Here is a 25,395-nt window from a genome sequence, read left to right as displayed (position 1 = left end):
CGCAGAATGTCCCTTGGCAGGGAAGCTGCCCCCACGTGAGGAGATACCCCCAGGATGCTTCCCGCAGAGTCCGGAGCCCGGCTCTCAGTCTGGCAGCTTCGTACAAAGGGTTTTCTAGATGAACAGCAAGGTGACCTGGTCCCGGTGAGTAAGCAGCAGCTGGTCTGTGACCGAGCAACCCGATTCATTGCTTCGCCAAGCGCAGAGGTCAGAAGCCGCAGGGATGAAGCTGCGGGCTGCGGAACACGGATGAGACACCTGAGCCGGGTCCTCCAAGCAGGACAGCGTGTGGCTGCCGTGGCCGTTCTGCCCAAGAGCCCTTCAGACAGAGCACGAGAACCACCCTTCAGGGGCCGGCGTCCTCATGCCGCAACTAGCTGCTACCAAAGGAAGACTGGTTCTAGTCAGAGAAGGTTGTGTGCCGAAGGTTCACCCAGAAGCAAGGCAGGCAGATGGTTGGAAGGGAAAATCTTGTCAAGGCAGCCCGGCCTTTATCTGTAGAGTCAGTATGTTCCTTTAGTGGAAATCCCAATCATCTCAGATGCATCCCAATCATCTCAGACATTGGCCACTTAATGTCTCTTGGCCTAGAACTTGGACACGATTGTATTTGGTTCATAGGTGAGGGGAATTCAATGAGATGATGCAGATGGCAAAGTCGCAATAAATACCACCTTTTAAATAAATTTAGTATCTGTAAAGGGAATAACTAGTGATGGAAATGATGTGGTTAATAACAACAGTTAAGGGCAGCTCCTGTAAATCAGACAGGTGTGTGAAATGTGTGTACGTTGGAGAAACTGAGGCTCAGGGAGTCAGATACTGTGTTCAAGTTCACCTGAGTGGTTGCCGTCTGGCCCTGAACCGGTGTCTCCTGATTCTGAGCCCACAAGCTTCTTTCGGTGGCACCATCCAGACACAGACAGTGGGTGCCTCCAGACCAGGCTGTGCGGGCACCTCCGAGGCTGTGCCTGGGACTCTGGTTGCCCCCTCCCACCCCACCCCTACCATGATTCATGTCTGGCCAACCTGGTCCCCTTGGGACCAAGCACCCCACACCGTCCAGGGCACCGACACCTGGAGTCTGCACAAGCAGGCCTTTTAGCTCTATTTCTAATTTTTCCATCTTCCATCTGTTAACAGACGGCTTTTCCCCATTCCTTGGCTCTGGAGGGGAATTCTGCGATGACTCCGGATGTTTAGCTGATGGATGTGGGGGTGAGGGAAGGGATAATTGCATGTGTCTCTGGGTGTCCTGTCGTCTAATCGAAATAGCGCACCTCTCTAATTCTCGTCTTGGCTTGTGCGTCCTCATAATCGGGATCCTGGGGCATGGACTTTCGGTGGGGTGCTTGTTCAACAAGCTGAGATGCCAGCTTCAAGCCCACTTTGAGGAAGCCCTTGTGAGGATTTCAGATGTAATCATCCATTATCTTTCATCAAAGCTGCCTTTCAATAGGCCATTGTCTCTGGGCAGCATGTGGGAGTCTTGCAAAACCATCTCTTCTTGTGATGGTTGAGGTCTTTGAAGCTGTAGCAAATGCTTGGGCCCTGGGTACTTGGCACAAGTACCAGAGCTAAATAATTGTGTTCTTGATTGCTAGAGTACTCAGTTCACTTAGAATCTCTGCTGGTTGCATCTCTAGTAGGGATCAGCAAGGGGAATTAATTATATTAAATCTATGCAGCCTACAATTTATTAGCCTTTTTATTTTAATTCTAGGATTCTATGTGTGGTTTTCTTTAAAAAAAAAATCTTTGCTTTGGCTTGAAAGCAAGGGCACATGAAAGAAAAAGCATGAAGCCTGTGACAGGGCTTTGGCTTCTCGCTCTTCACCAGCGGGCAGCAGCCCGTGGTCATTGGCAGCACCTCTCTCAGTGCCGGTATTGCTACACACCACACAGGAGGGATTGGACAAATGGAAAGTCACTCCTGAGCTGTCCGGAGGGAGCAAAGTGTGGAAGACAATGGACCAACTAGGATGTTATGACAATAACTGGGGATGTTGGTGGCTTGGCTGCAGCAAAATCAGGCTCATGACAGCCGAGAGCTATCCAGGTCATCCTGAGGTAAGGCATTAAGACTGGAGATCCAATCTAAACACTTTTTTTTTTTAAATAATCTCGTTATGAGCCTAGTTATTGTCTATCATTAATCACTTGCACAAAAGGCAATAATTGCTAAGGTTCTTGATGTCTATTCAGAGCCAAATGTACCAAACAGGAGATGGTCTGCAGATGGCAATGGTCAGAAATTCCTGGCTTTCACGTCTACACAGAGATGTTAGGATCGCACAGGTCCCAAACTAGGTCTGCGCATCGTAAAATGTCAGATGATGCGCAGGTATCATCTACGAGAACAATGCCACCTAGAAGCGAGATGTGTGCAGACAGCAATCTCTTCTGATATCTCAGGAATCTGGATAGGCTTCAGCTGCTGCCGTGGTCACAGTCTCAACATGTAGACTGCTGGCCACGTGTCTGGAGGTATATTTTCCTATCAAAAATCCATCTATACATACCGGTGCTATTGTGTGTGTATACGGTTAGGACCTTGGGCACATTTGTCACGTCTATCTGTTCACCAGCGTGAAAGCAAAAGCCCTAATACTCCGAAGTCTCTCTCCTTGCAGATTGTGAGGAGTGACCCCTACGGAATGTTGGGACACCTCCCTCGTCCAGTGAACCGAGCAGGATCCTAGCTGGCGTATCGTAATTAGTGTGGCTGAAGGCAGTCTGCAGGGAAAAAGAGAGAGGAATTCAAATCTTACATGTGAGTCAGCCACCCCAAGTTACACTTGTAACTAGTGAGTAATAATAAAAGTCCACCATTGGGGCACCTGGGGGTTCAGTGGTCTGAGCGTCTGCCCTTGGCTCAGGTCATGATCTCAGGGTCCTGGGATAGAGTCCCACGTGGGGCTCCCTGCTCAGCGGGGAGTCTGCTTCTGCTTCTCCGTCTCCCTCTGCCCCTTGCTTCTGCTGGTGCTCTCTCTCTCACTCTGCTCTCTCTCTCTCTCAAATAAGTAAATAAAAATCTTAAAAAAAAATTGTAAAATTCCTGGTTGAAGATTCCAATATCTCTGCCATGTCTGAGTTTGGCTCTGATGTTCGCCTTGTCTCTTCAGACTGTGCTTCTTCCTTTTAACACACTTGATTTTTTGTTCAGGTTTTTGAAAGCTGAACATGATGTACTAGGCCATGGGGCCGGGGGCAGGGGGAGGGCAATAAGCCTTTAGCGTGAAGTCTTTCATGCCCCCAGCGAGGAGCAGGTGCTTCGCGTGCGCTGTGGCTGCAGATGCCAGAGCCATCAGCCCCACAGGGCCTGGTTTTCTCTGCTGTTTGACCTCCAGCCTCTCCCACACTGCCTCCTGTCGGGGGGGTCCCCCTTGTAGCCCATGACCCGGAATGTGCTGGTGTCACAGTGCGGCCTCACTGCTATGGGCGTGTGCAGGGCAGGCAGCATTCTGTGCTGTGCAGCGGGCCTGTCCCCGGGCTGTGACCCTCAGCACCCCACACTTCAGTGGGGCCAGGGTGTCTTTCCACAGGTGTCATGAGGTTCTGGGAAGCTCTTTTTACCTGGAGAGTGCACCTTTGTCATGGAGGATGCTCTCGGGCTATTTTTAACAGACTTTTTTTTTTTTTTTTTTTTTTTAATTAAGACAATGTTCTAGAGCAGTTTTCAGTTCCCCACAAAATTGAGGGGATGGTACGGAGATTTTCCACATCCCCTCTGTGCCCCCAAGACGCACAGCCTCCTGAGCCATAGTCAGCATCCTTCTGGAGCGGCGCATTTGTGATGGTCCATGAACTGACACAGTTGCGTCCACATCATCCCAAATCCACGATGTAGATGAGGGCACGCCTGGTGCTGTGCGTTCTGTGGGTTTGGACAAACGCATCTACCACTGTGGCATCAGGAAAAGCAGTTTCCTTAAAGATTGCCCTAAAATTCCTCTCTGCTCTGCTTAGTTATCTGTCCCCTAACCCAGGCTCTGACAACCATTGGTCTCTCACTGGGTCCACAGCTCGGCCTTTCCTGGGACGGAGCTGGAATCACACAGTGTGTGGCCACGTCAGGTTGGCTTCCTTCACTCAGCCGTAGGCACTCGGCCCCTCCATGGATTTTTGGCTTCGTCTGGGATCTTTTTTTTTTTTTTTTGGAGTTCAATTTGCCAACATATAGCATAACACCCAGTGCTCATCCCGCCAAGTGCCTCCCTCAGTGCCCATCACCCAGTCACCCCAACCCCCCGCCCACTTCCCCTTCCACTACCCCTTGTTCATTTCCCAGAGTTAGGTGTCTCTCATGTTTTGTCACCCTCACTGATATTTTCACTCATTTCTCTCCTTTCCCTTTATTCCCTTTTACTAATTTTTATATTCCCCAAATGAATGAGACCATATAATGGACCTGGAGGGTATTGTGCTGAGTCCATTGGAAAAGGACAAGGCGTCTGGGATCTGACCTCGCACGGTTCTGGGAGCCCTGGGCCTCAAGAGCGCCTCCCTGCATCTCTCATGGTCCGCACCTAGGCTGGTAGTCTCTGCTTTCTGCAGGTCTCAACCGCCCAGACTCGGCATCCGTACTCTTTCTCCCCAGGTGGCACTGAATTGGGTATTTTTAAGCTCGAAGTCTATATTGGCAGGGAAAACCTTGTGTTCAGCTTATTAAGTTGTTCCGGATTTTGGATATTACTCATGCATAAAAGCAAGGAGTTCACGGCGATTAGTCATGCCACGTTAGCCTTTGCCTTTAATAGGATTCAGAAACAGACAAAAATACGTAGTGTCCATGGGAACTGGCTAGTCATGCTTCCCTTTGCCTTTTGTTCCTTTTCTATTTCTTGCTGTGTAGCCCATGTATCAGGGAATTGGCTGGAAAGTTTATAGGCTTAAACCAGAGCATCTCAACAGGGGCATTTTTTGATATTTTGGGCCGGATAATTCTTTGTCGGGCAAGGGGCTGTCCGTGCATGAAGGGTGGCTAAGAAATAATCATTAACTCTTCCCAACTAGGTGTTTCCTAAGACCCCAACATGGCACACAGAGACCCCTTACGGCATCCCTACCGTGTTACTCTACTGCTCACTGCATTTCTTCTCTGCCTGACCCTACTGGGACCTACTCTTTGCCCTTTGGGAAGTGTGAGAGGGATAGCTGGTGAGTGTGTGGGGCATTGGGGGGGACCTGAGTCCCGGCCAGCGACCAATCACACCCCAAACTCTGAGGCTTTCTGGGGCACCTGCCTGTGGCTGTGCAGTCCTCCCGACCCACCCGAGTCTTCCCACTTCCACGCCTGTCTTCTGTTTTCATGTTTTGGGATTTGTAAGAACAGATGTGTCTCTGGTTCTGCTAAAGGTGGAGTTTGAGTTTATTTCCTTTTTATTAGTTTGGGCAAATTTCTGAAAAGAAAAGACAGAAATGTGTTTATTCTCCCAAAGTAAGACTGGAGGGGCCTGCTCCCCTGTGGCTGACAATAGCAGAGAGGAGCGAGAGTGGAGGTGGAAGACAGCCCGTGTCAGGTGCACCTGGCAGCCCGGCCAAGTCCCTATGTGTGTGCTCCCAAGAGAATTTCTTCTGATTGTGCAACGCAAATCTGTTTCTAACCTGTTAAACTGAATTTTCCTTTGCTTGTCCAGGAGGTGCCTTCCCCAAATGGAAGTCGTTTGTTGGCACTCTCAAACCTGTAAGTGTTGTTTCTGAATGCCATCTATTCCCACCACAGAATCACCGACTCAGAGCTTACTGCACAAGGAAGAAAGGGTCCAGGGGCCGGGGGTGTTTCACCTGTGCCTGCTGGGCGAGACTGGCCCCAGGCTGCTGGCGTGGACCGGGCCGCTCAGCACCTGGTGGTTCACATGCTGGGCCCCCAGGTGCCAAGCATTGCTCAGAGGCACAGGTGTCCTTCCCACTTCTCAAAAGCCGGCTCCCTCCACCTCCCTGTTCCTGTCCCCCTCCTCCTGCAGGGACCTTCTCTGTGAACCTCCTGCCTTGGACGGGGTGACAGTCCTTCTCCATCTGAACCAAATGGACATGGTGAGCAGGGGAGCCAAGAGGGTGCTCAGGATGGGGCGGGCGGAGGCCAGTAGCAGTCGGAGCTTCCAGCCTGCCCGAGAGACACGGGTCCTGCCTTGCTGGGCCCCCACGGTTCGCACAACCCTGGACTGACCGCTCAGGAGCAGGTGGGGGAGGAGGTCGCCGAGGCGGGGGCGGCACAGGCAGGTGTGGCTGCGGAGCCGGCCTGAGCCATCGTCCCCCACCCCAGGTGCCCCACCAGCCCGGCCCTGCTCACGCGGGGGGTGGGGGGAGGTGGGCACCGTGCCTGCGTCACCCACAGGCGCACACGTGCACACTGGGGGGCCGCCCGCCCTGCTCCGGGCTCAGTCGGCTGCGGGAGGCGGTGCGGGGCATCTGGTTGTCACTCGGTGAACACGGGCGAAGGAACCCCTGACGGAAGCAGCGTCCTCACAGCTGCGGTCTGACGTGGGCATGGAGATGCGCGTGGACACCGCGACGCACCAGGGTGACCCCAGCCCGTGTGCCAGGCCTCGCGGGGACGCGGAGGGACACGGGGCAGCTGGTCCCCTCGGCAGGTGCTGGGCAGGCCCCCCCATCCCTGCGAATGCGCGGCCTTCTCCGGCTGTGCCCTCCGCGCCGCAACCCGAGCAGCCTGCAGGTCTGGGCTCCTCCCACCTGGTCCTCCCGCCTCTGCTCCTCCCCTTCCAGCTGAGATTCCACATCTGGAGACGGATGAGTTTTAGAGAACGCGTCCCTCGGAGGACCTTCTGGGCCCAGCACGCTCCATGGGGGCGTAGGCGCTATTATGGTACAGAGGACACCCCAACAGTGCTGCCCCCCGACTGCCCGCCCTCTCCATGCAACCCCTACAGCACTGCCCCCACCCTGACCTGCTCGCCCTCCCCGTGCACCTCCACATTGCTGCCGCCCACCTGCTCGCCCTCCCCGTGCACCCCAACAGTGCCCCCCCACCTGCTCGCCCCCATTTCCCGGCTCCCTCCCTTTTTCCTTCTTTCTCTGCCTCTGTATGGCCCCCTCTGCTCTGATTGATCCAAGGTCACTCCTCAGAGACCGCGCCCTGGGACTCCAGGCCTTTGGTCCTATTCCTTCTTTTCACTGTGCACCTTTCAAAGGCCAGGTTATAATCTGAAATCAGAGACTTACTTTATCATCATTTGACTGAGCCCCAGGTGTCCCTGTGTTACAAGGGCAGGCCCAGGAGGGCAGGGAACCTCCTGCTTTGTTCCAGTAACACGCAGGGAGCTGCTGTGTGGCAGGCCCCTCCACCTGGTCCGGTAGGGAAGCTACCAGCCACAGTTGGTTATTTTAAATCAAGAAAAATTAAAACAAAATTAGAGATTCAGTTCTCCCTCACTCTGGGCACATTCCAAGCACTCGCTGCCTTTGCGGGTCTGGTTGCCGCTGCATCGGGTCATGGAGGATGTGAGGCATCTACCCCTGCACAGCGTTATGTTGAGTGACCAAGGTCTAGCGCCCAAGGAGCCTCCCGTGAACCAGAACATCTAACCTCCGTGGATGGTCCTCTCTGACGGTCCATGCGGTGTCCGCAGTGTCAAGGCCGCCGGGCCTGCCCAGAGTAGATGCTCACCCAGTATTTGGGAGAGGAAACCAATAGATGGTTTTCCTACAAGTTCAGCACTCGGAAGTTACCAAGTGCATGCATAACTGGAGAATTCATCCTAACATGCCTACATGGAGTAGATGATGTACGGGTATTCAGGAGCCTGTTGCACTAATTATTTACTAATTATTTATGCTCTGTGTTTTGAGATTGCTAAATAGGAAAATAAACTGTGGGTAATTACCGACCATTCAGCAGCCTCTCCATGGCATCTCATTCTAACGCTGCGGACTGCAGCCCCATCACTCCTGATGGCAGTGTGGGCAGCACAGGATGATGCTCTGAGCTCAGGCTGTCCATCCGGCCCTGCCTGTGGGATAACTGCAAGTTGGTCTCTGTTTGGGGTAGCCTGGGACTTACCGTGGAATACATCAGAAATCACGCGAAATGGTGGCTCTGTCGGTAAAGCGTCTGCCTTCGGCTCAAGTCGTGATCCCAGGTCCTGGGATCAAGTCCTGCGTGGGGCTCTCTGCTCAGAGGGGAGTCTGCTTCTCCCTCTGCCCCTCCTCCTACCCACCTGCTTTCTCTCTTTCTCTCTCTCTCTCTCAAATGAAATCTTTTTTTCTTTTCTTTTTTTTTCAAATGAAATCTTAAAAAAAATCACACTTAAAAATCAGCTTCAATATTCAATACACAGAGGTACTCATTTGTGTAATTTTGAACAAGGTTGTGCACTTTCCGTACTTGTACTTTATTGCACGGTCTAAGGAGTGGAAACTCGTCGTGATGATGAAAGTTATACGTCATCCTGGTGTGGCCCCATGGGCCTACACATCTGGCTACACGTTATTCCTGGGTATGTGTGTGAGAGTGTTTCTGGAAGGGGTTGACATGTGAGATCAGGCTCAGGGTAAAGCCCATGGTCCTCCTGCCCCCCATGTGCACAGGTCATATCCTCTCTGGCCAACGGAACAGATAAAAAGGCAGAGGAAGGCTGGATTCACTGTGCCTAACTGCTGAGCTGGGATGTAGACCCTCTCCTGCCCCCGGCATCCCACTCTCAGGACATCACATGGCCCTTGGCTTTCTTGGGGGTCCAGCCTGCAGGTGACAGACACCAGATCTCACCCTCATGATAGGTGGTGTGGGCCTCACCTTACAGTAAATGTCTCTATCAACATGTGTAACACCCTCCCAGGTGCTTCTCTGGGAGCCCTAATGCAAGTTTTTTACAAAGATGAATCCCTGGGGTCGAGGACCCTTCGATAGAGGTGGACCATCCAGAGCGCTGGTCTAGCAGGTGATCACTGCTTGCTTTGCCAGAGCTACTCCTTCTAGATTCTGCGCTTCATTGAAAACCCCATGCAAAAACTAAGGAGAGGGGAGAAATGTCCCGTGCGACATGCCCAAATGCAGACTGGAAGGGGAGGATAGGAATTAAAAACTTCAAATGGAAAATTGCTCTGAGACATATCATCCAAAATCCACTTAACATTAGGCCAGGGGAATATTGTGTATTACAAAGTAATTTTGCAAATCACATTTCAAAGATATCATTTTAATCTAATTTAAGTGCATTCTATTGTGATTCTCTACATAGTGCTTGTGAATAAAAATCCAATTACTGTAGCTAGACAAATTAAAATTTTTTCTGAACACCAGCAATATTTTCTTCCTTCCTTCCTGAGAATGCCAAAAGATATTGCTCCATCTTTCAGAAAGCAAAGACCTATCTATGCGTCACTTTGGAGGGTCTGAAATAACTTCCCTGTTCTTGTGAATTTCTGCCGAAATGGGTCTCGGTCCACAAAGCAGGGCCATCCATATCCACGCTGCTGGCATCAGGGCCCCAGGTCCCCATGCCGCCCTTGGGGATTAACTTTGTTGCCATCAAGTGGTGACAGAAAGACAGTTAATCAATCTGAACTATTCCATTGAGCCAGACACTAGAAACTAGTTATATACATTATACATTTCCAAGTCCTTTCATTTTTTTTTCTGAGAAATTCATGCTTTAAACAATCGAACCTTAGCTGGGTATGTTACATCTTCCATATATCAGAAATCAAATAGGAAAAAAAGTCTTTCTTTCAGCCTTTACAATCTGTGTAGGAATCTGCACAAAGTTGACTCTTCTTTCTATTTCTTTTTATAGCTTTTCTGTCTTGTCTGTGTGCTTTTTTTCCCCCCTTGGGGACTGTATTTTCCTCTGCTTCTGGCTCTTTGGTTGGACTCAGCTCATTAATCCTCTGGCTAAGTGTTTTGCTCTACTTGGATGATATGTTCCCTGTTCTTCAGTGTTTGTTTTTTTTTCAAGTTCTTTGTGCATTTTTCTGCAGGGGAGAGGAGACCATGAGAAAAGTTGCCAAAGTCTCCACAAGTTTAATTTAGGTCAAAGCAAGAAGGTTGTTCTGTTTTTGTTTTTTTTTTTCCTCTGTCTTAAAAGAATAACTCCGCTGCCTTCCTTTCTCTTGTCACGTATAACTGACCTTCCAAAGATTGAATTATCTGCCCTTCGGCTATTTTCAAACTACTAAGACTAATAAGATTAGTCTTAGTAAGGCAATAGAAAACCAGACTAAATTTTAAAAACACTTAAAAAAAAAGAGTGGTTTCCATGGCCTATATAAACATTAAGATATCACAGAGTGAGCACAGTCATTGTGGAGAAAAGTCTGGAAGCACAAATAGGGAAGTGGAAGTCTCCTGCCTCTGTAAGATTCACTGGCCTGTGGGTGCCAGGACCAGCTGATTCCTGCCGGTCATTTTGCACACATATGGACACCTTCCACTCACGTACAAGGGTATCTGTGCAAGAATTTCCGGTGTCTCCTTTAAAAAACAACAACAGCAGCCCAGGAGTTATGTGTTCTCTTCTGCAACTTGGTTTCTTAACCTATTTCTTGGAACCAAGCCATTATTGTAACTCTAATCTATCATAATTAAAAATATTTGGTTAAAATAACTACAGTATTCACTCATTAACAGATGAGATAGTATAACAAAGCTGAAGACAAAGAGCCTCGCCGTGAACCTGCTATGATCCAGAGGCTGTAGCTTAGAACTGTTCCTGTCTTCAGTTCTATGGGAAGATGCTCTGTCCCTCTAGAGAACCTATTTATACATCTATGTGTTTACTCTTGGCAAAAGACAGTATCTGTAAACTCCTCGATAACGAAGGATGGATTTTTGGCTCATTTACATTCTCTGTGTCATAAAATCTGATTATATTTCTTCATTATTATGGTTTTAACATATTCAAAATATCTTTAAACTACTATTTCCTATGCAATCATTGAAAAATAACAGCTTTATTGAAAGTATAATGGACATGTCATAAAATTTAGCCACTTAAAGATTATAGTTCAGTAGTTTATTCATACAACTGTGCAACCATCACTACCGTGTAGTTCCAGAACATTTTCAGCACGCTGGAAAGAAATACTGCACCCCTCGCCCTGACCCTTGCAGCCATTTATCTGCTTTCTACCTCAATGGATTTGCATACTGTAAACACTTTATATAACCGGAATCAGAATAATGCTCTCGAGGTCTATCCATGTTGTGGGACGAATCAGTACTTAGTTCTTTTATGGCCAAATAATATTCCATTTTACTTATCCATTAGTCAGTAGACACTTGTTTATTTTTTGGGGGGTATTTTGAATAAGGCTGGCATGCATGTTCATGTACAAGTTTTTTTGTGGAGTTTTCAGTTCTTTGGGTGTATACCTAGAAGTAGAATTGCTGGTTATGTGAACGCTCACTGTTTAACTTTTGGAGCTAATTGGCTATTTCTGTATTTTCTTTGGGGGAAGTATCTATTTAGATCTTTTGCTACCTTTTAATTGAACTGTCTTTTCACTGTTAAGAGTTCTTTATATAATCTGGACACAAGCCTTCATCAGATACACAATTTGCAAGCATTTCCCCTCCATTCTCCTGGGAGAAGTGTTGTCTAATGATTGTATTTAAGCTTCCTTGGTGTTGTCTTTTTTTTTTTTTTAAGATTTTATTTATTTATTCACAAGAGACAGAGAGGCAGAGGCACAGGCAGAGGGAGAAGCAGGTTCCACGCAGGGAGCCCGACGCGGGACTTGATCCCGGGACCCCAGGACCACGCCCCGGGCCGAAGGCAGGCACCAAACCTCTGAGCCACCCAGGGATCCCCTGATGTTGTCTTTTAAAGCACCAATGTTTTTTAATTATGAAGAAGTCTAATTTATCTGTTTTTTCTTTGGTTGTTTGTGCTTTTGGTGTTAAACTGAAGAAACCATTGGCTTCTCTTATGGGCTGAAATATGTTCTTTTCTAGTACGTAATTTACTTTCTTTTCCCATAAATGAATTGGTGGAGGACTAGACAGGTTAATACTACCAGATTCTCCTCTAGGGTTTACCTGTTCACCGATGAGTCTCCACTGTTGCCCACACCTTACAGTAGGTCATTACTGTCACCATCCACCCCACCTGGTCCCTATTTGCTGAACATTTGACAGGTTTGCTTATTGACTTCTTATAACTATGATCTCTGCGCTACTCTCACCACCAGTTTACAGATGAGGAAACCAAAACTTGGTGAGGTTCAGTGTGTGTTGAAAAAATACACAGATAGATCTGGTTCATCTGATTCCAGAATGCAGACATTTACACTGTTCTCTAATGCCTGGGAGAGGGGAATGGCTGTTCGATGCTTCTCCATCCTCCCTGCCCCAGGGTCCCCCCTGCTTGGCCTCATCCACTATTCATTTCATCTTTTTCTTCCACAACCTTATAACCTTACAGACTTAATTTCCATTTTCCCCTATTAAAGCACAAGTTATGACAATTTTGAGAGTTAAATTAATTTATCTTGAGATATTAAAAATTGAGATCATCTCATATGTATTTGCAAGAGAATCTCATTAAGATTTCTAAGTTCAGTTAGGTAGAGTCAGCTCTTTATACAGCTTGTGAGTTAGCTATGCCCTTGATACTGTTTTTCTACTTATTATTTTCAGTTCACTGGCTTAAAGCTAGCTAGCTATTTGCTCTTAGAAAGGGAAAGAAGTAAATTCTACAAATATTAGTGTCATCTTAACTTCTGTCCAAACATAATGTTTTTAAAGGGTTTACAGAAAGCTAATTTTTTTTTTTCTTAGGAATTGAAATTGTAGGAATTCTGTAGTGGTGTTTTTGAAATGAAATAAAGACATCAAAAGGAACAATATTGCCCAAGACACTGATCAGTGAGAATGACTTAAACATTTAAAAAACATAAACTGATAATACAAAATGCTGGTGAGGATGTAGAGCAACTGGAACCCTCATCTACGGCTGGTGGGGGTGCAGAATGGGACAGTCACTGTGGCGCATGTGTGGGGTAACTTCTAAACAACTGTATGCTTACCACCCAACCTACAGTACAACCCCTAGGTACGAAGATAAATGAGAACATGTGTTCACACAAAGATTTCTATGTTGTCTACAGTAGCTTTATTCACAATACAACCAAACTGGAGTATCCCAACAAACGGTCCACCAACCTTTGTGTAAAGAACCTGTAAGTCATTTACCCAATGAGATGCCACCCAGCAATGAAAATGTGTGAACTTTTGAACATGCATCAACATGGATGGATCTCAGAATAGTGGTGACAAGTAAAGGAGGCTAGACTCAAGGTTATATATTGTAGGAGTCCATCTATATGATACTCTGGAAACACAAGACTGTTTGAATGGAATCAGATAGGGCTTGTGAAAAGCCACAAGTGGTGGGAATGATTAGCCATACTGGGATGGGAGGGAATATTTTGGGGTGGTGGGAATGGTCTGTATCTTAATTGTGGGGGGGCATTTTCACAATTGCATTGCTTTCTCAAAGCTCACAAATCTGTGGACTTCACAAGGATGAATTTTGCTATATGTAATTGTTCCCAACAACCTGATATTAAAAAGGGGGGGGGATACATTTCTTGATTACCTCTCTTCTATACAGCCCTCCTACCGTTTCCCAGCTACTGGCTTTGCATAATAAGTGGTGTTGGGAGGGCCCCAGGAAACCTGTTATTTCCTTTCCTTGAGCCAGTGGTTATTGACTTGACTCTATTTACATTTGTACGAGTCAGAGGACTCCTTAGCAGTGTCCCTGGAGCACAACATCCCAGCCACAAAGCCCATGCCCCAGCATGAGGGCAGTCTGGCTCTCGAGGGACTATCTAGGGCACAAGTCCTGTTCCCCCAAGCGAGGGACTGTGGTCTTTCCTTCTGTGTGTCTTACAGAGGTGGTCAGTTTTGTGTGAGCCAGGAGAGGGGGGGAATTTAGGAAGACTGCCCATGGAACAGAGATAGGTTTCCGGGTGACTTGCTCAGAAACTGCTGGCAACTTCTCCAGTAAAACCAAGTGAATAAGTAGATACACTCACTTCCTTCTCATTAGGGATTGCGCAAAGTAGATATACTCACTTCCTTCTCATTAGGGATCACGACTTCAGACATTTTAGAAAATGCGCAAAATTCAGCTCAGAGAATGAAAGTTTTATCTCTTCCCTTCTCTGATTCTGAGGAATTTACTCAAGAAAATAAGACTGGAAAAGGGAAAATTAGATTTTTCCAAACAAGTACCCAGCTTTTAGATAGTTAGTCATTAGAATTCAATATAGTGGTTCAGAAGTGGCCTTTCCATAGTCATTTATAATAGGCCCAGCAGGGGGTCTGTGTGCTATCCTTAGCATTCAGAAATTCTTCCTTTACTGGGATTTCATTCATCCATCCATCCATCCATCCAGCCAGCCAGCCAGCATACACTTAACAAGTATCAGACATTCTGTTCAGCCCTGGAAATACATTGGTAAGTAAGTTAGAAATCATCTCTTCCAAATACAGAGGAGTGTTCCAACAAATACCTGGGAAATCCAGTGTGACAGTTGCTTTGAGAGAAGAGGTAGAGATAGTCTTGAGGTTCAAGACACACTACTCCAAATATGGTGCCGTGGTGCATTGAGTATTTTAAGCTGAAGGAGTTTAAGGCCTGACAGAAGTAGGAAGGTCACCCCTTTCCCTGAAGTAGGTCATAGAACCCTCCTGAGAGGCACCTCACTGGACCCAGAAGGCAGAAACTTCCTTATCTCCAAAGCTACAGGGACCTGAGAAGGATCCTCACAGGCAGGCCATGCTGTCTCTCCCAGCCTGGAGCACTCACCTCCTGCTCCCCACCTGTCTGTCCTGCCACACCCCCTGCTCTTCCTCACACTCAGCATCATAGCACTCGGCTCACCGTCTCTTCTGGTTTTCATCTCCTTATGACAGCTCCCATGTCACATGGAACCAGTGTGTCTACTTTTCTCCCGTTAAACTGTCTATGTCAGCTGACTTTCCAGACCAGCCAGGAACCCTAAGAGGGTGGAGAGAAACTTCTTCCTCCCCGACAGTGGCTCAGGACAATTGGATGTGGGCACAGCAGGCTGAGAGCGCACATGGAGAGTCCTGTCTCATGCATTGAGATCTGAAGGCCCACTGCCGATGAGCAAGGCAACAGTCCATACACGCCCTGAGCCTCAGAAAGTCTGGGTAAGTTAAGACAGTTGGAATAATCGTACAGGGGGTGTGTCTGGGGGATGCTAAGGATACAGTCTGAAGACAAGATGGAGATTGTCTGGATTAGTGACTTTCGGTAGGAGATTTGAGCTTCATCCTTAGGGCAAGAGGGTTAAATGCAAAAGAGCATGGTATATTTTAATTATACAATTTTTCTTTTAGGAAAATCACTCTGACCTCAGGAGAGCAATTAGACAGGAGAAGGGATAAGATTGGAAGCAAGAGAAGAAGGTTAGAGGCATATTTGGGAGTAAGGAAACTGAATTTCTTTGAAAATGATTTTCACATCACATTTCCCCTCAGTCAAACCATGTGTATCATTTGGGAAAATTTACCATGGACTATCTATAACAGAATATCAGATGAAATTTCCATCTGTGTCCTTGATTAAGCCAAATGGGAAGGTTCTAGGGGACTCAGAGGGAAAGCTGGATGATTGGTCTTCCTGGGACGGTCAGCGGTTGAGAGCTACTTCTGGCCTGGGAATTTAGCATCACCACCATGCAATTATTTAGCAACCAGGCCAACACCACAATTTATTAATTTTAGACAAAAATTAATTGAAGGCAAAATCTGGAGAAAGAAACATCTTAATTTGTCAGAGGAGGAACTATTTTCTGGTTATGATTTGCTCACCTCAAAGGAGGCAAAACAGAATTTGCATTGAGTGTTAGTGTGTCCGGAAGTGGCAATGTTAGTGGAAGTTCTGGTTCTCTAATAGGGGGTTGGTGCTGGCTGGGCAGAGATATGGCTGTGTCTATCTACGTCTAGCAAATGACACTGTGGTACTAGAGGAACTTGTGCTGGGCTTGTGTGTTTGATGCTGGAAACACCAAGCAGGAGGTACTAACAACTCCACAGCAATTAAGTCTTATGTTTTGACCTCTCCCAGCACAACATTGGGAATTTGGGCCTCTACACCTGACACTTGGGAAAATCTTAGAGTCAGGGAGTCATACTTAGAAACTTATAACAGAATTAGCCATTAATGGGTCAGTGCTCCTTCTTAAGAATATTCTGTGGTAGTTGGGTTTAACAGACCAGTCTGATTGTGTAAGCCACGTCCAGACACAGAAGAGTAGGAAGCAGAGACAAGAGATGAACACTCCGGAAGAGAAATGAGATAAAAAGCCCAAGGATCAGTGTGATCTCTGGACAGCAGCCCCAGTGTGTTCGGCCTGAGAGCAAGCTAAAAACGCACACTTGGGGCCCCTGCTCCCCACTGTTGAATCAGGACTCCTGCGGTGGGGAGGCGGGACCAGCCAGCTATGTGTCTACAGGCCCTCTGGGGGTCCTCAGGTCTGAGAAGCACTTCTCTATGTTTTACAATTTCACATCTTCTGGTAAACCTCAACCTTCCACCTGCCAACGATTGTTTTCAGAGGACTTTTCAACCAAAGGTCTTTGATGATGGAACAGGAGACTGTGAGCCACTTAACACAGATCCTGTTTTTGTTAGATCTGAATGACACAGAGTTCGGCCTTAGGTTTTTAATAAGGAGAAAAATTGCAGAAAGGCCATGATTTATTAAAAATAAAGTGGTGCCTGGGTGGCTGAGCTGAAGGCTCAGGTCATGATCCTGGGGTCCTGGGATTGAGCCCGGCATCACGGTCCCTGCTCAGTGGAAGCCAGGTGAGCACAAGTACCTCAGTGAGAAGGGCCGGGATGGCAGCCAGGGGCCTGAGCACAGGGAATGATACAAGCTGCTTCATGCCATGGGGGACCTGACTGTAGCTTATCACTCACAGTGTCCTGACATGACCACCAGCACAGAGAGACGGGCTGGGGATCGGAGGGCCCCACCAACGGTTGCTACAATGACAGCAGCACCCTGTGCAGACCTTAGAGGTGGCTGACCTTTCTGGTTGCCCTGGAGGTAATGGGCAGTCAGAAAACCTTGCTGGGGATTCCACAGCATGGGCAATTCTTCCCCATCCTGAGGTGACAGAGGAACGAGAGCTGGGGGAGGCCTGCGCACCTGGTTGCAATTGTGCGACTACAGCATGAACATCCTGCCTTGGCTTGTTTCCTGTGCTAAGGCAAGGAACGACTGGGCTTGGGGGTGTCTCTGAGCCACCAGGGGGTGACACCAGATGCCTTCCTGGGTGGCTCAGCGGTTGAGCATCTGCCTATGGCCCAGGGCATGATTCTGGGGTCCTTGGATCGAGTCCACACTGGGCTCCTTGCAGGAAGCCTGCTTCTCTCTCTATCTGTGTCTCTGCCTCTCTCTGTGTCTCTCATGAATAAATAAATAAAATCTTATTAAAAAAAAAAAAAGGAAGTGACACCAGATTGGTGATGCTGAGCTCTTTGAGCCTCCTCTGTGCTGGGAGGCAGCCACTCTCTCCCGTCTGGAGCAGTCACCTGCCTGAAAGCTTTCTGGTGGCTGCACCCGCGGCAGCGTCCCCTCCTGTAGCTGACTGTGACTCCAGGACATACCGCCCCCCCCCCCCCATGATGTTTACTTCCTCCAGACATGCAAACACAAGCAGGATTTTCTTGGAGGAGCGGCACTCCAGCTCAAGAAGATAGCAACTTAGTGTCTCTCAATCTGTAGTGACAGGAACCCAAGACATGCTTACAACTGGGTACCAGGGGGGAATCAGCCCCAAACCACAGAACGACAACATCTTGAGCCTGACTTTTGACATGGGTCACTGGTGGGTGTGGGTTATTTTGTTGGCTGGGGAGCTGGGAATGTGCTAGCAGCTGGCTTGGCTAGCGATCCTCCTCAGCAAAGACAGAGCCTGTGAGCACAGAATTCCAGAGTGTTGCACACCGGCAGTCTCTAGGATCACCAGAAAGTGTCGTGAAACTGCACGTTTCTCCAGAGTTCCTGACACAGTAGGTCTGGGGTGAGGCCTGAGAATCTGCATCTCAACCAAGTTCCTGGATAATGGTGACACCATCGGCCCAGGGACACAGTTTGAGAACTGCTGCTGAGAAGGCAGCCCGAAGAGTTGGGCTGCCGGGCTGCAGGGGTGGATCTATCATGAACAGTCTGTCCTACTGCCCCCCAACCCCACTCCCCGGACACGTGAGGAAGTGGACTGGCACAGGGCAGCCTCCTGGAGGAGTCCGTGCCCGCTGGCCTCTGCAGCCTGAGGGAGATGCTGCCCGGGGTGCCCAGGCATGGAGGGGAGAAGTGAGATCTCAGGGTGACAGAGGCCACAGTCACCGCCCCCCCCAGAGAAAGGGCCGCAGTGAAAGGGGGGCATCCAGAGCATTTCGAGGTATGAGCATCAGTGGTAGAGGCTAGGGGGTCACTGAATTCTCAGAGGATAAATACATGGGAAGCTTATCAAGCTGTTACCTGCCATGTACAGGCCAAACCATCCTAGGTCTCTGGGCGGAACAGTAACTCCTGACCACACAGCAGGACGCTTCTATGTAGAAGCAAGATGAGGTCACCAGGTCATGGATGGTGATGTTAGAAACAGCCACTTCCAGGTGGTCTGACATTACTTCTCGTAGCAACCTCACAACTTGATATCTTTTAAATGACTTGATGGCATAAATAAATCACCAATTTTCAGAGTTTGTAATATTTGATAAGAAATATGTTAGTAAAATGACCAGTTATTGTTCAGTTTGTATTTATTTCATCTTTTTTCAGTTTCCTAAACTTTTTTTTCAGCTCCCAAGAATAAAACAAGATGAATTTTAACGGTTAAACACCAAGGAGGACATGAAAGAGAAAGTAAAACAAATCTGTAGGCACTGTCTTCACGGTCCTGGCAGCACAAGTGGACTATTAGGTCTCAGCAGGTGAACCTGTACTTTGTGGCCTGATTTCTGTCGTTAGCCGGTCAAAGAAGCATCATTTCTTCCACAAACAAGTTTCTCACTCAGGTAATGTTAAGATTACGTGAACGACCTTTCCTGATTACTTAAGTATTTTACTGCAGATTAGATTTTTTCAGTTCTTAATGGCGGCTTTAGGATTTTAGGGACATCCTCCTGAGCATCAGCCAGAGTGCCTTGTGGGTCTCCAGAGATTTCTTCAGAAAGAACTCAAGAGGGCGTTCTAGAACCATGCTTGGCAGCACCGCCGGTCTCCACTCAGTGCTCCAGGGTAGAACAAGGGCATTGCTGGAAAATCAGCTTTACCTTCTGCTGGCTTTCCCGCAGCCGGCTGCAGGTGCAGGCAGGCATCTTCTCCATGGAAGTTAGACTTGTTTGTCAGAGAGACAAGTCACCAAGTAATAAACACTGTTTGCCAGATAGAAAAGAGAAAAGTTGCCAGAGATAAAAGTTACTAAGCTACAGACACTTCAATGAGCAGCAAATGATTCTATTTATGGACAGAAACATTTTAAAAAATCACCAGATAATTGCAAATTCCCTTCTTATCATAAAAAAACCCCTACAAAACGTTCACTCGGTTAATAAGATCGAATAACGTAAAATACATCAAGTGAAAAAGCAGAAGATGTCATTATCTTTCCGCTCCTCAGAAGTTGGGTGGATTCTTCTACTCTTGACTATTACATACAAATGTAGCTAGAGACATATTTATGCTCACACAGGAAATGTTTTCGAGAAATGTGATCAGGGCTGTACACATTGTAAGTTCTTTCATCTCCAAGTGTCTCTCGCTGTTCTTCCCTATTAGCGGAGACCGAGACTCCACATCTTAGTATTCTCACGATGCCCCACAGACAGTGTTTATTTCGGTGAGTGGGTGAAGCGCAAGGAGCAGTGTATCAGAGTTAATTTATCAACTTACTTATTAATTTATTAACACAATTTAGATAGGCAGTCAGATAATCTCCAATTTTCTTACTCTGGCCAAATACAGCATGAGCACCTGTTATCTGAGTCCCCTGACGTGTCTTTGTTTCTGTGGGAATGATTGCTGAAAGGGAGCAAACCACTCTTGAATTTTGGTGTTTCCACGATGATTGATTCATTTCAGAAAATGTGAAGTTTTTACGACTTCCTCTTCCATTTGAAGTACAGAACCATTTTGTCAAGTTCCCTACCACCCTTCAGCGAGTGCCATGAAATTTTCAGGGAAGGTGTATTGAGTTCTGGATTAACTTGAGGAGGATTACTATGGAGTAGGTAAAATATTGGATTTTCATTGTTGTCTCAGGTCCATTTATACAGCATGTCTGTATGGTTTGTGTATGCAAAGAAATCTACCTTCTTTCATTAGTTTAGAGGAAAATTAATACTTTTCTATGTTGATCCTATATTGAACTACTTACTTTACTGAACCCTGGGTTTAATAAACTATTAGTTTTTTCCTCTTGATGTTTAGGATCATCCCATGTGGGCAAAACCTATTTTGTTGTCCTTTCCAACATTGTTTATTTATTTATTTATTTTCTTGCCATATTCTGTTAATGGCATACTCCATTAATGGCACTCAGATTCTTTCAGTGACTGTTTTATTGTTCAGATGCCATTATTGCTTACCTTTGTTCAGTAGAAATATTTTAGGAAGTTTTGTTATTCCCTTTATTTTGAAAGAGTTAAAAAAAGAGGGGGGTTCCTTGGCATCTTGACAGACCCCATTTATGCCTTAGTGGTCTATGGACCCAGATTATTTCATTTTCTCCTCAGTATTCTTGGTCTGTGCCCATTGATCAAATTTATTTTTTTGTGTATTTTTTTACTGGAGTTCGATTTGCCAACATATACTATAACACCCAGTGCTCATCCCATCAAGTGCCCCCCTGAGTGCCCGTCACCCAGTAACCCCCCCCCCCGCCCACCTCCCTTTCCACTACCCCTTGTTCATTTCCCAGAGTTAGGAGTCTCTCATGGTTTGTCACCCTCACTGATATTTCCCACTCATTTTCTCTCCTTTCCCCTTTAATCTCTTTCACTATTTTTTATATTCCCCAAATGAATGAAACCATATAATGTTTGTCCTTCTCTGATTGACTTACTTCACTTAGTATCATACTCTCTCGTTCCATCCACTTGAAACAAATGGTGGGTATTCATCCTTTCTAATGGCTGAGTAATATTCCATTGTATATATAGACCGCATCTTCTTTATCCATTCATTTTTTGATGGGCACTGAGGCTCCTTCAACATTTTGGCTATTGTGGACATTGCTGCTATAAACATTGGGGTGCAGGTGTCCCAGAGTTTCACTGCATCTGTATCTTTGGGGTAAATCCCCAGTAGTACAATTGCTGGGTCCTAGGGTAGCTCCATTTTTAACTCTTTGAGGAACCTCCACACAGTTTTCCAGAGTGGCTGCACCAGTTCACATTCCCACCAACAGTGCAAGAGGGTTCCCCTTTCTCCACATCCTGTCCATTATTTATTGTTTCCTGCCTTGTTAATTTTCACCATTGTCACTGGTGTGAGGTGGTATCTCATTGTGGTTTTGATTTGCATTTCCCTGATGGCAAGTGATATGGAGCATTTTCTAATGTGCTTGTTGGCCATGTCTATGTCTTCTTTGGTGAAATTTCTGTTCATATCTTTGGCCCATTTCATGATGGATTGTTTGTTTCTTTGCAGTTGAGTTTAATAAGTTCTTTATAGATCTTGGATACTAGATCTTCTTTATAGATCTTGGATACTGTTTGATAGGGATCTGATATGTCATTTGAAAATGTCTTCTCCCATTCTGTAGGTTGTCTTTTAGCTTTGTTGACTGCTTCTTTTGCTGTGCAGAAGTTTTTTATCTTGATTAAACCACAGTAGTTCATTTTTGCTTTTGTTTCCCTTGCCTTCATAGATGTATCTTGCAAGAAGTTGCTGTGGCCAAGTTCAAAAAGGGTGTTGCCTGTGTTTTTCTCTAAAATTTGGATGGATTCTTGTCTCACATGTAGCTCTTTCATCCATTTTGAGTTTATCTTTGTGTATGGTGTAAGAGAATGGTCCAGTGACTGTCCAATTTTCCCAGCAACATTTATTGAAGAGACTGTCCTTTTTTCCAGTGGATAGTCTTTCCTGTTTTGTCGAATATTAGTTGACCATAAAGTTGAGGGCTCATTTCTGGGCTCTCTATTCTGTTCCATTGATCTATGTGTTTCTTTTTGTGACAGTACCACACTGTCTTGATGATCACAGCTTTGTAGTACAACTTGAAATCTGGCATTGTGATGTCCCTGGCTCTGGATTTCTTTTTCAATATTCCCCTGGCTATTCAGGGTCTTTTCTGATTTCAAATCTTAAGATATGTATTCCAAATACATATCTTAAGATAATGTATTAAGATACATGTATTCCAAATCTTAAGATAATGTATTCCAACTCTCTGAAGAAAGTCCATGGTATTTTGATAAGGATTGCATTGAACGTGTAAATTGCCCTGGGTAACATAGACATTTTCACAATATTAATTCTGCCAATCCATGAGCATGGAATATTTCTCCATCTCTTTGTGTCTTCCTCAATTTCTTTCAGAAGCATTCTGTAGTTTTTAGGGTATAGATCCTTTACTTCTTTGGTTAGATTTATTCCTAGGTCTCTTATGCTTTTGGGTGCAATTGTTAATAGGATTCACTCCTTAATTTCTCTTTCTTCAGTTTCATTGTTAGTGTACAGAAATGCCACTGATTTCTGGGCATTGATTTTGTATCTTGCCATGTTGCTGAATTGCTGTATGAGTTCTAGCAATCTTGGGATGAAGTCTTTTGGGTTTTCTAGGTACAGTATCATGTCATCTGTGAAAAGGGAGAGTTTGACTTCTTCTTTGCCAATTTGAATGCCTTTAATGTCTTTTTGTTGTCTGATTGCTGAGGCTAGGAATTCTAGTACTATGTTGAATAGCAGTGGTGGGAGTGGACATCCCTGTCTTGTTCCTGACCTTAGCAGAAATGCTCTCGGTGTTTCTGCATTGAGGATGATATTTGCTGTGGGCTTTTTGTAGATGGCTTTTAAGACACTGAGGAATGTTCCCTCTATCCCTACACTCTGAAGAATTTTGATCAGGAATGGATGCTGCATTTTGTCAAATGCTTTCTCTGCATGTATTGAGAGGATCATATGGTTCTTGTTTTTTTCTCTTGTTGATGTGATCTATCACGTTGATTGTTTTACAAGTATTGAACCAATCTTGCATCCCGGGGATAAATCCCACTTGATCATGGTGAATAATCTTCTTAATGTACTGTTGGATCCTATTGGCTAGTATCTTTTTGAGAATTTTTGCATCTGTGTTCATCAGGTATATTGGTCTATAATTCTCCTTTTTGGGGGAGTCTTTGTCTGGTTTGGAATTAAGATGATGCCGGCCTCATAGAACGAGTTTGGAAGTATTCTGTCCTTTTCTATCTTTCAGAACAGCTTTAGTAGAATAGGTATTGTTTCTTTTTTAAACGTTTGATAGAATTCCCCTGGGAAGCCATCTGGCTCTGGACTTTTGTGTCTTGGGAGATTTTTGATGACTGCTTCAATGTCCTCCCTAGTTATTGGCTTGTCCAGGTTTTCTATTTCTTCCTGTTCCAGTTTTGGTAATTTGTGGTTTTCCAGAAATGCACCCATTTCTTCTAGAGTGCCTAATTTATTGGCGTATAACTGCTAATAAAATGTTTTCAAAATCATTTGCATTTCCTTGGTATTGGTTGTGATCTCTCCTCTTTCATTCATGATTTTATTAATTTGAGTCTTTTTTGTTTTTAATAAGGCTGGCTAATGGTTTATCTATCTTATTAATTCTTTCAAAACCAACTCCTGGTTTTGTTGATCTGTTCTACAGTTCTTCTGGTCTCTATTTCATGGAGTTCTGCTCAGATCTTTATTAATTCTCTTCTTCTGCTTGATGTAGGTTTTATTTGCTGTTCTTTCCCCAGTTCCTGTAGGTGGGAGATTAACTTGTGCATTTAAGTTTTTTTCCACTTTTTTGAGGGATGCTTGTATTGCGATGTGTTTCCCTCTCAGGACTGCTTTTGCTGTATCCCAAAGATTTTGAACAGTTGTATCTTCATTTTCATTAGTTTCCATGAATCTTTTTAATTCATGTGTGGTCTGAAAATATGCAGGAGACAATCCCAATCTTTAGGTATCAATTGAGACCTGATTTGTGATCCAGTATGTGGTCTATTCTGGAGAAAGTTCCATGAGCATTTGAGAAAAATGTGTATTCAGTTGTGTTCAGATGCAAGGTTCTCTATATATCTGTGAAATCCATCTGGTCCAGCATATCATTTAAAGCTCTTGTTTCTTTGGTGATGTTGTGCTTAGAATATTTGTCATTTGCAGAAAGTGCCATGTTGAAGTCTCCTAGTATTAGTGTATTATTATCTAAGTATGTCTTTACTTTGGTTATTAATTGATTGACATGCTTGGCAGCTCCCACATTAGGGGCATAAATTTTCATGATTGTTAGGTCTTCTTGTTGGATAGACCCTTTAAGTATGATATAGTGTCCTTCTTCATCTCTTACTACAGTCTTTGGGATAAAATGTAATTTATCTGATATGAGGATTGCTACCCCTGCTTTCTTTGGAGGACCATTTGAATGATAATGGTTCTCCAACCTTTCATTTTCAGGCTGGAGGTGTCCTTAGGTCTCAAATGAGTCTCTTGTAGACAGCAAATAGATGGGTCTTGCTTTTTTATCCAGTCTGAAACCCTGCATCTTTTGATGGAATCATTTACCTCTTTTACATTCAGAGTTACTATTGAAAGATATGAATTTAGTGTCATCATAATACCTATTAAGTCCCTGGGTTTTTTTGGATTATTTCCTTGGGCTTCCTCTTTCTTTTACAGAGTCCCCCTTAATATTTCTTGCAGAGCTGGTTTGGTGGTCACATATTCTTTCCATTTCTGCCTATTCTGGAAGCTCTTTATTGCTCCTTCTATTCTGAATGAGAGCCTTGCTGGATATAGTATTCTTGGCTGCATGTTCTTCTCATTTATTACCCTGAATATATCCTGCCATCCCTTTCTGGCCTTCCAGGTCTCTGTGGAGAGGTCTGCTTTTAATCCAATATTTCCCTCCAAGTTAGGGATCTCTTGTCTCTTGCTGCTTTAAGAATTTTCTCTTTATCTTTGGATTTTGCAAGTTTCACTATTAAATTTCAAGGTGTTGAATGGTTTTGATTGATTTTGGGAGGAGGAACCTCTCTATCTTCTGGATCTGAATGCTTGTTTCCCTCCCCATATTAGGGAAGTTCTCAGCTATGATTTGTTCAAATATGCTTTCAGTCCTTCTGTCTCTCTCGGTGCTCTCTGGAACCCCAAGGATATGTAGATTTTTCCTTCTGAGGCTATAATCTATTTCCCTTAACCTTTCCTCATGGT

At 45.6% G+C, this 25,395-nt stretch overlaps 1 long non-coding RNA gene across 7 annotated transcripts in view; it reads left to right on the top strand.

The window, feature by feature from the left end:
* Positions 1-5,657: 5,657 nt before the first annotated feature.
* LOC144299864 (uncharacterized) overlaps positions 5,658-25,395 on the top strand; it is a 45,657-nt gene continuing 25,919 nt past the window's right edge. For 6 of the 7 annotated variants that reach the window (XR_013366637.1, XR_013366629.1, XR_013366533.1 and 3 more), the window contains exons 1-3: positions 5,923-6,036; positions 14,885-15,145; positions 18,811-19,025. This is a non-coding gene — a long non-coding RNA (uncharacterized LOC144299864). Of the gene's footprint in view, positions 5,687-5,922; positions 6,037-14,884; positions 15,146-18,810; positions 19,026-25,395 lie in introns of those variants that run through there. The other variant, XR_013366558.1, reaches the window with a different exon arrangement.

This window comes from Canis aureus, chromosome 1, assembly GCF_053574225.1.
Source record: "Canis aureus isolate CA01 chromosome 1, VMU_Caureus_v.1.0, whole genome shotgun sequence".
Lineage (NCBI taxonomy): Eukaryota > Metazoa > Chordata > Mammalia > Carnivora > Canidae > Canis > Canis aureus.
The sequence above is the reverse complement of the archived record's forward strand: the minus strand, read 5'-3'. Positions and strand labels throughout refer to the sequence as shown.